We start from the raw sequence: 9,929 nt of genomic DNA, 5'->3' as shown, positions 1-9,929 counted from the left end.
GGCTTCCTGCGAGGGGGTTGTTCAAAGAGGTGTTTTGTAGGGGATGCCTTGATTTTAAAAATGTCTCCCAAGGGCTTTCCACTTACTAGCGTCAAGACTTACCAGAATCCTAGTTCCACAGTTGAGATACCAAGGGTTTCTCAGGGCCCAGTGGGGCTTGGACTCAAACCCAGCTCTGTGTAGCTCCATGATCTTCCCACAATACAATCCTGCTTCTTGTTTTTTCCTCTTAGTAGAGCTGAAAAAGTTGAAGTATTCAAGAGAAACTTTGCCAAAGTAAGAGAAATAGACAGATTAAAAAACTGAAGATAATTAAATTAGTCAGGTGTACGAGACAGAGGTTTTTTCTCCCCCTTGCATTTCTATTGCTTACCAATCCCGCTTGTCATGTAGCGTTCCATATTCTGTCTGGGATAGCAAACAAAAGTGGGTGTATATCCTAATGGTATCACTACTTAGCTGTACGACCTTGACCATTTCACTCCTCCGGACCTCATCTTTTCCTCAGAAAATTGTGGCGAGAACTAAATGACATAGTGGATGTAAAGTCACATAGATTTCACGTTTATGTCTCCTTCCACCTGGAATCCCTTAGAAATTACAGGAAATCTGTTTAAAAAAATAATGAATTCATGACTTGCTGAGTGCAGTGATGTATGCTTGTAGTTTCAGGTACTCGGGAGGCTGAGATGGGAGGATCGCTTGAGTCCAGGAGTTTGATACCAGCCAGGACAACATTGTGAGACTGTCTCAAAAAAAAATTCATTAAAAAATTATTATCTGGGCCGGGCGTGGTGGCTCATGCCTATAATTCCAGCACTTTGGGAGGCTGAGGTGAGAGGATTGCCTGAGTCCATGAGTTTGAGACCAGCCTGGGCAACTTGGTGCGACCTTATCTCTACAATAAATTAAAAAAAAAAAAAAGTAGCTGGGCATGGTGGGGCATGCCTGAAGTTCCAGCTACTTGGAAGGCTGAGGAGGAAGGATCACCTGAGGTCAGCAGGTTGAGGTTGAGGTGGCTGTGAGTGTGCTACTGCACTCCAGCCTGGATGACAGAGTGAGAATCCAACTAAAAAAAATTTTTTTTAAACTGTACTTGAAGAAAGGATGCCATCATAAGACCAGAAAATTGAGGACGTTGTTGGAAGATTGACTCAAGATGGAATTGCAGGGGTGTATAAAGTGGCCTTTGCTTCTCTTGTCTCTTCATCACATTTCTTGTGAATTACTTTTATTCATACTTCTTTGCCTTGTGTTGATTCTGGGAGCCACCACAATCTGGCTTCTTTCACAATGATTCCATTGAAACGATTCTTACTGAGGTGTTTCATGACTCCCTCTTGCTAAATCTGGCGGTTACATCCCTGTCTGCCTCTTAGGCAACCTACCAGCAACGTCTGTCACAGTTAGCCATGTCTTCCTGAAGCCTTGTCTCTTCTTTGTTTCCATGACATCTCAGCCTTCTGGTTTCCTTCCACCCAACTGGCGGTGCCCACTGTGTTCTTGGCTGGCCCCTGCTCTCTGCCTGAGCCTTGAACATCCCTGTTCCCTGGCATGAGGTCCTGGCCCCTTTTTATCATCTTCAACATTCTCTTTAACTCATCCATTCCAACAACGTTAACCCTTTGGCTGCTTAGAAAAAAAAAAGTGTAGCTTGCTGCCGAGTTCATTTAATTTTACATAAACACGCTCTTTGAGATTGAAGCAAATCTGACTGGTTTTCAATGGGAAAATAAAATATAAAAACTGTTCTTGGAGTTAGTTGTAAACAGAACTTCTCTCTAATCCTAATAAGAATTACAAAGAAGAAGGGGGGGGAGTGGAGAAGAAGAAGAAGAAGAAGGAGAAGGAGAAGAAGGAAGAAGATTACTACACTTTGTAATTCTCTTCCCTTCCCTTCCCTTCCCTTCCCTTCCCTTCCCTTCCCTTCCCTTCCCTTCCCTTCTCTTCTCTTCCCTTCTCTCCTCCTCATCTCTTCTCTCCTCCTTGTCTCTTCTCTCCTCCTCGTCTCTTCTCTCTCTCTCTCTTTTTTAAATCTCAGGGCAACTGCAGCTGCAAGCATTGCTGACAAGTATCCTTGGGTTAAACAGGGAAAGGGTTAAACGCCATCTACGCCCAGATGGTCCCTACATTTCTGTCTCTAGTGTAGTCCTCTCCTTGGAGCTCCAGACTTATATACTCAATTGCATTAAAAAACCCTTTTTATTTAGAGATAACTTCTAACTTATAGAAAAGTTGCAAAAATAAAAACAGCACAAAACACCTGAACACTCTTTACCCAGATTAACCTAATGTTAGCATTTTATTCCATTTGCTTTATTTTTTTCTCTTTTTCTCTGTTACTCTATGAGTATGTGTGGGTGTACAAATATATAAAATATTATTTTTTATTATTTGCTATTTTATATATTATATTTAATATTTTATATTTATAGATAATACAGAATATAATTTATTATAATTGTTATAATTATTCTTATTATATTATATAGCATATAAAGACTATACATAATATTATGTGTGTGAGAGTGTGTGTGTGTGTGTATCTGTGTGTGTGTGTGTGTGTGTGTGTGTGTGTGTGTATTTTTTTTTCCCCCCTGAACCATTTGCGGGCAAGTTGCATCATGGCCCTTTACTCCTAAACACTTCAGTGTTTTTAGGGGTGAAGTGTAATTTCTAACATAACCATGGCACAATTATCGACCTTAGTAAATTTGACATTGCTGTAATACTTCATCTAATCTTCTGTTCACATTTCAATTTTGCCAGTTAGCCCAGAAATGTCTTTTATGGCTTTTTTTTTTTCAATGTAAGTGTAGGGTTTAGTCTAGGGCCAGATATTGTGTTTAATTGTGATGACTCTTTGTCTTCTTTAATGTGGACTATTTCCACAGCCTTTCTTTGTCTTTTATGATGTTAACATTTTTGAAGAGTACAGTCTCTCCCTCCTTTTAAAAAAATACTACCTTTCTCACTGTAGGTCTGTCTGATGTTTTCTCACATTTGGGTTCAGGTTATTTATGCCCTGCTGGAATTCCCACCTGGATTCAGATTCTCAGGGTACCACATCTGGGACACACAGTGTCCATTCATGCCTCCCTGATGATGTTAATTTTGATCACCTTGTCAAGGTACTCTTTGATTTCTCCCTTGTATAATTACTGGTGTTTTCTGTTTTTTCCTTGTAAATAACACATGGTCTGTGGGGAGGCACTTTAAGATCATGTAAATATCCTGTTCTTCTTCAAAAATCACCTCTGGCTTTAGCATTCATTGATGACTTGTTATCAGCCTTTACAAGGATGTTTGGAACACAATGCTTTTCCAACTCCAGTACTCCCTCCACACTGACATTGTGTTATATTATAATAAGAGCTTCCTTCTCCCCGTCCATCTGCTCACTTGCTTATCCATCTATTACCAGGATGAGTTCATGCATTTCTGCTTTTAATGGTTTGTCCTTCAGCACTGTCCTTTAGATGCTCAGACAGCATTTTGTCACCTTCACTTCACTGTCTCACAGACCATTCAAAGTTAGCCTTTCCAAAGAGGACCTCTTGATTTCCACCCCATTTTGTCTCCCACCCCTAAAAACACTAAAGTGTTTAGGAGTAAAGGGCCAGGATGTAACTTGCCTGCAAATGGTTCAGGAAAAAAAAAAAAACGCACATACACACAGACACTATATTATATATATGTTTTAATATATATTATATATAATAATATAATAAGAATAGTTATAATAATTATAATAAATAGTTATATTCTATATATCTATAAGTATTAAATATATTAAATAAAATATTATATATAATATATAAAATAGTAAATGATAAAAAATAATATTTTATATATTTATACACACACACATACCCAAGGAATAACAGAAAGAGAAAAAATAAAGCTGTCCTCTCTAGCCACCCAGTTGCTCCAGCCAGGATGTCAACCTAGAGCAACCCAGATGTCATCCTCGTGCCCCATGCCTTGAAAGCAAGTTCTGTTAAGTCTACCTCCAAAACACATCTTGAGCCCTCCCTCCTCTCTCCATTTCTACTACTGTGACCTGTACCCCGGCCATTGTCATTCCTCATCAGGACCACAGCCATATCCTCCGCCCTGGGCTCTCTCACTCCCTCTGTTGCCCGTTTTCAATTCCTAACCACACAGCAGCCAGTGCGATTTAAATAAAAAATCCATCATCAGACAATACATTTTCCTTGTTTAAAACCTTCCAATGGCTTCCCACTACACCTAGAATAAGCATGGTCTCCAGGGCTCTGCGTGATAGGACCCTGCCTGTCTCTCTAACTGCATCCCAGACACTCTCCCAGCTCACCTTGACCCTGACACCCCACCTGAGTCTGTCAGAGCCTAACTCCGTTAAATGTCATGTTCTTACCTGTCTCAGGGCACTTGTCCAGGCTCCTTCTTCCTGAAACATCCTCACCCTTCCCTCCTCTTTCCCACCCTTCCTCCCTCCTCTACCTTTATATGTGGCTCCTTCTTATTCCCGGGCATGAGCTCTCATTTTACCTCTGGGAGAGGCCTTCCCTGATCACTGAGTTCCAGAAACGGCCATGACCTTCTTGGAAAGGCCTCCAGTACCGGGGTTCTAAAGAGAAGGAGAGAGAAACCTGAGAGAACTCTAGATTGTCACAAGGAGAAACATAGGGAGTAACCATTCCTGTGAGAGGCTTGGGGGAGGTACTGACATTAGACTCCTACCTGGGTTCTGGGCAGTAGAAACAGAGCGCGGTCTTAACTAACAGCTTCTAGGAGCGCTAAACTCATGCACTCCCGGAAGCTAAGTGACCTGCACACCCCACCTGGCTCACTGTTTACCCCTCTGAGCACAGGTGCTGGAGGCAAGCTTAGCTGCTGTCCCAGCACCTGCACTCACTACTCACTTGGACTGAGGAAATATGCGGTCTGACAATTAAGTTAGCAAACTTACCACCGTGAACTTACGTCAGCAGCGCTGTACAAATAAGTCTGTAAGGCTTCATAACCTGAGTGTATCAGGGTCTCACAGCTGTGTTCATGTCAACGTGTGGCAGTGTCTTGCTGAGTGGTGTTCATTATTGTTGTTGCATGTTTTTGTGTGCTGTCATGAGAAGGTCGGAACTTGAGTCCGGGAAAGAAACAAACGTTAAATTTCTTGTTAAATTTGGCAAGAGTAGAAGTGAAATCAAGGACATGTTAGTCCAAGTTTATGGGGATAATGCCATGAAGAAAATGGCAATGTACAAATGAATTAAATGTTTTTCTGAAGACAGAGAAGGCATCACTGATAAAGAGTGATCAGGATGGCCAGTAACAAATGAGCAGAACTGATGACCACATTGCAAACGTTCGTTGAATTGTGTGTCAAAATCATCAGCTGACTGTGAGAAGCATAGCAAACCAAATAAATATCAATAGAGAAACAGGAAAATCTTAACTGAAAATCTTGGCTTGAAAAAGGTGTGTGCAAAAATGGTCCCAAAGGAGCTCTTGCATCATGACAATGAACCAGCTCACACAACACTGTTTGAGAGGGAGGTTTTAGCAAGTAAACAAATAACTGTATTGAACATCCTCCCTTCTCACCTGATCTGGTCCCCAGTGACTTTTTTTCTTTATGTGAAGATAAAGGAAATATTGAAAGGAAGACATTTTGATGACATTCAGGACATCAGGGGTAATATAATGACAGCTCTGATGGCCACTCCAGAAAAAGAGTTCCAAAATTGCTTTAATGGGTGGACTATGCACTGGCATCGGTGCATAGTTTCCAAAGAGAGTGTTTCAAAGGTGACTATAGTGATAGTCAACATTGAAGTATGTAGCATTTTTTCTAGGATGAGTTCATGAACTTAATTGTCAGACCTTGTACAGCTGTGCAATCTAAAGCCTTGGTTACTTTATAAACAGAGCTAAGAATCACCTAAGATTTGAGGAAAAACAACACTATGAAAGTGAACCAAACTTTTCCCAATAGGAGAGCTAACCCTGAGGAAATAGACTCAATATCTAAAGCAGAGAAAAGAAATCCAATAACCTTGAAATGATTATGAGAAAACACAGTCATTAGTTGGCACAGAAGGGGCACTTTGAACTAAATATGATTAATATTCTCAGATGTAGGAGGTAAATTCATTCATAAAAATAAAAAGGAAACACATTAGAATTTTCTGAAATTCACTTTTTTTTTTTTTTTTAAGTTGGGGTCTTACCCTGTTGCCCAGCCTGGAGTACAGTGGCACAATCACAGCTCACCACAGCCTTTGCATCCTGGGCTCAGGTGATCCTGCCATTTCAGCTTCCTGAGTAGCTGGGACTACCCAAGAGTGCCACCATGCCTATCTAATTTTTTTATTTTTGTAGAGACGAGGTCTCACTATGCTACCCAGCCTGGTCTTGAACTACTGGCCTCAAGTGATTGTCCTGCCACAGCCTCCCCAAATTCTTGGATTAGAGAAGTGAGGCACCATACCTGGCTTGAAATTCAATAAAAAAAAAAACTATCAATTAACGAGCTAAACTGATAGGTTAAAGATTAAATTAGTGAGTTAGACGAGTGGTTTTCACAGTTTGCTGCAAATTAGTATCACCTGGGAAGATTAGCCAACTTCCCAGTTAGGGTTAGGGCACAGGTTTTGCACTACACTAATTAAATCAGACTTTCTATGGATGGGTCTGGGCAACATCAGTTTTTAAGACTCTCCAGGTGATTCCAGTATTTGGTCAAAATTTGAGCAAAGAGACTTCCCGTAAGGAGATTCAAAAGAATACAAATATGAAAAATATAGTTGGGGGTACTCTGCGACAGATTTAGAACCTTCTACACCCATAGGCGATCTCATGGGGAGAATAGAGAGGAGGAAATGAAGAAGGAGCAGATGATATATTCTTGGATGTGAAGACTAAAGTAATCCGTAATTCAGCAAGAATATATCCTGATGCCAACAGGATTTTTTTCCTGCTTTTTGTAAAACAGATCTTCAACTTCCGGAGGTAAAGTCAATGTATAAAAATATTCATAGGGGGGTGGTTTCCAGTCTTCAGATGGCAGAATAAAGAGGTTCTGCCACCTTTTTCTCAACGTCAGCTCCCAAACAACAAGCAAAATAAGAAACTGAAATGTAACTCCATCTCTGACCAAATTAGAAAACATCTGAGAACCAGGATTGTTTCTGGGGAAAGGCTGCCCCTCGAAGGGAAGTTCAACAGTGTGAAGACGTGAAAGGTGCTGTGGCTGCAGCAATCGGGTCCATTCACAAGAGAGTGCTTCTGCAGAGAAAAGGTTCACAGGGCCCCAAACCAGCAAGACTTACCTGAAACAACGAGAACTGGGCACCGGGACCAAGGGCAGTAGCTTCCCTGGACCAGTTTCATCTAGAAGAGGCTGTGTTGAAAGACACATTTATAGGTAAGCTCTCTTTGCCTGAAGCATTCTGAAGGTGAGGCAAATGGAAGAGAGGAAGTGAACTATGAGAACCCCTGAGGTTGCCAACCTCTTTTGAGTGGGGAGAAAACACATATATTTTGTGTCTGACCTTCCCCACCATTCCTACCCCAATAAGACACCTGATCATAGATGACTTCACAGCAGAATTCTATCAAAAATTTTAAGGAAGTCATACATGCAATGTTTATAGAAAAAGAAGAAAACAAAATGCTATATGACACTGATACCAAAATATAATAATATAAAATTATAAAATAAAATAATGATACAAAAGGAGCAAAAAAGGTAAAATTGTAATTTTACTTTTTTTGAATTTTCCATCTGACTTTATTTCCAAATACACTTTCATCAGACTTGACAAATATCAGTATTAGGAAATTCAATTATACAAAAAATACTACATCTAGTCTGGGGTAGATGTATTTATTTTTGGTAATATATATTAAGTGGCACTAATTACACAATAACTACAAAGTAACTAACATGAAACAGTAACTGCCACAGCTGCACAGACTTGGGCTTTTGGGGCTTTTTTGGTTGAGCACATTTTCAAAAAAACGGATGACCAGTGAAATCTGTTAAGGGGTAAAGCTCTGAAGTGGTGACTCTCCAGAGTACCTTGCAGCTGATGGTAGGCAGGACATGTTAGGTATAAAGTAGTTACAGCCTAATTCACAAAAGTTGCCAATTGTTTCTCTTTCTAGAAAGAAGAAGTTAAGAAATTCCTTGAATTAGTGCCTAGAGTGTCTAGTGGGACTGCAGAGAGGGCTGTTAGGGCAGTGTCAGAAGGGCCCTGGTGGGCCAGACAGGTTGGACAGCATTAATAATCATGGTTGGCTTCTTTTTTTTTTGAGTGGGAGTCTCACTCTCACCCAGACTGGAGTGCAGTGGCTGCTCCCGGCCACTGCAGCCTCGACCTGCTGGGCTCTGGTGATCCTTCCGCCTCAGCCTTCCAAGTAGCTGGAACTACAGATGCGCTACCACATCCGGCTAATTTTATGATTTATTGTAGAGATGAGGTCTCGCCAAGTTGCCCAGGTGGCTCTCGAACCCGCGGGTTCAGGCAATCCACTCACCTCCGCTTCCCAAAGTGCGAGATTATAGGCTGAGCCACCGAGCCCGGCTATGGTTTCTAAATACTGGTAGCAAATGACTTCTGATTTGTAATCTTACGTAAATTATAAATAAATGAAAAAGGCCAGTAATCATATACCAAAATTAATAAACAGCACTTCAAAATTAACCGCATAAGGGCTGTGCTTGCAGGAAGGTTTCACAAGACAAGGCACCCAGATTTTTTCTTCCCATGCCTGGCTTGCAGATCAGCTCTCGTAGCCATTTCAAAAACCTCCCTCACTCCATCTTTGGTCTTTGTCGAATACTCCATGTACCTAAAAGCACCAATCCTGTTTGCCATATCTCTGCCTTCTTCAGGGTTTTTTTTTTTTTTTTTTTTTGAGTTGGAGTCTCACTCTTGTCACCCGGGCAGGAGTGCAGTGGCATGCTCACGGCCACCGCAGCCTCAGCCTGCTGGGCTTAGGCGATCCTTCCGTCTCACCCTCCCACTTCTTCAGGTTTTACCTGTTCCTACTTTATCTTGGCCAGCTCCCACCTTGTGGGCTCATCATTCTAAAGATCTTTCTTTTTCCCAACCAGGATGATGGGCAAGTTGGGACAGAAATGCTTGACTTCAGGAGTCCATTTTTCTGGGATGTTTTCTAAACCATCAGGGCTGTTTTCCATCCACCTGACTATCTGCCACATAGTTCTCAAACACTGTAGGCACATATACCTCTTGGAACTGTTCCTTGCTGAAGACTGAACAAGCATGTCTTGCCACAGGCTTCATCACCAACAATCATCAGTTTCTTCCAGATAGCAGCCATTGCTTACAGATGCATGGCCTGCATGGCAGAAGTCGTCAAAGTACTTTGAACTTCTCAGATGAAAGACTCAAGTGACTACTTTGAGTCTGGCCTCCTTGCACTGAAGACCCTTGTGTGCAGAATTGCAAGCTTGGAGATGAAGACTGGTTAGCTGAAGAGGAGACAGGGGACTAACAAAAGACCGATGGAGGACTGTGGGCAGTGCGCCAATTTTACTTTTTAGTATTGGTTCAAAGTTTAAATGAAATTATTAACTAACAGGATCCAACAGTTTGTTGGAAAAATAAATCATTATGGTCAGGAAGACTTCATACCAACCCTGAAAAAATATTTTAATATTAGGAAATGATGAATATATATTATCACATGATTGTCTGCATAGTTGCTGATAAGACATTTGTTAAAATTTAATGGACATATTTGACCAGAAGCATTTTATAAAATAGGAATTGGTAAATAATTTAAAGAATGGTAAATACCAAATACAAAGTTGCCATTATGCCTGGAGGAGAAAATGAGAAACATTCTCATTATAGGCAGAAATAGTACAAGGATGCTCGTATTGTTTGACATTATTCTGGATGCATTAGATG

At 40.9% G+C, this 9,929-nt stretch overlaps 1 pseudogene; it reads right to left on the bottom strand.

The window, feature by feature from the left end:
- Positions 1–8,588: 8,588 nt before the first annotated feature.
- Positions 8,589–9,336, bottom strand: LOC110595707 (annotated as a pseudogene).
- Between the last annotated feature and the right edge of the window lie 593 nt (positions 9,337–9,929).

Source organism: Carlito syrichta, unplaced genomic scaffold (assembly GCF_000164805.1).
Source record: "Carlito syrichta isolate Samal-C Ts95f unplaced genomic scaffold, Tarsius_syrichta-2.0.1 Scaffold303608, whole genome shotgun sequence".
Classification (NCBI taxonomy): Eukaryota; Metazoa; Chordata; class Mammalia; order Primates; family Tarsiidae; genus Carlito; species Carlito syrichta.
Note: the sequence above shows the minus strand (reverse complement) of the source record. Positions and strands in the feature narration are given on the sequence as shown.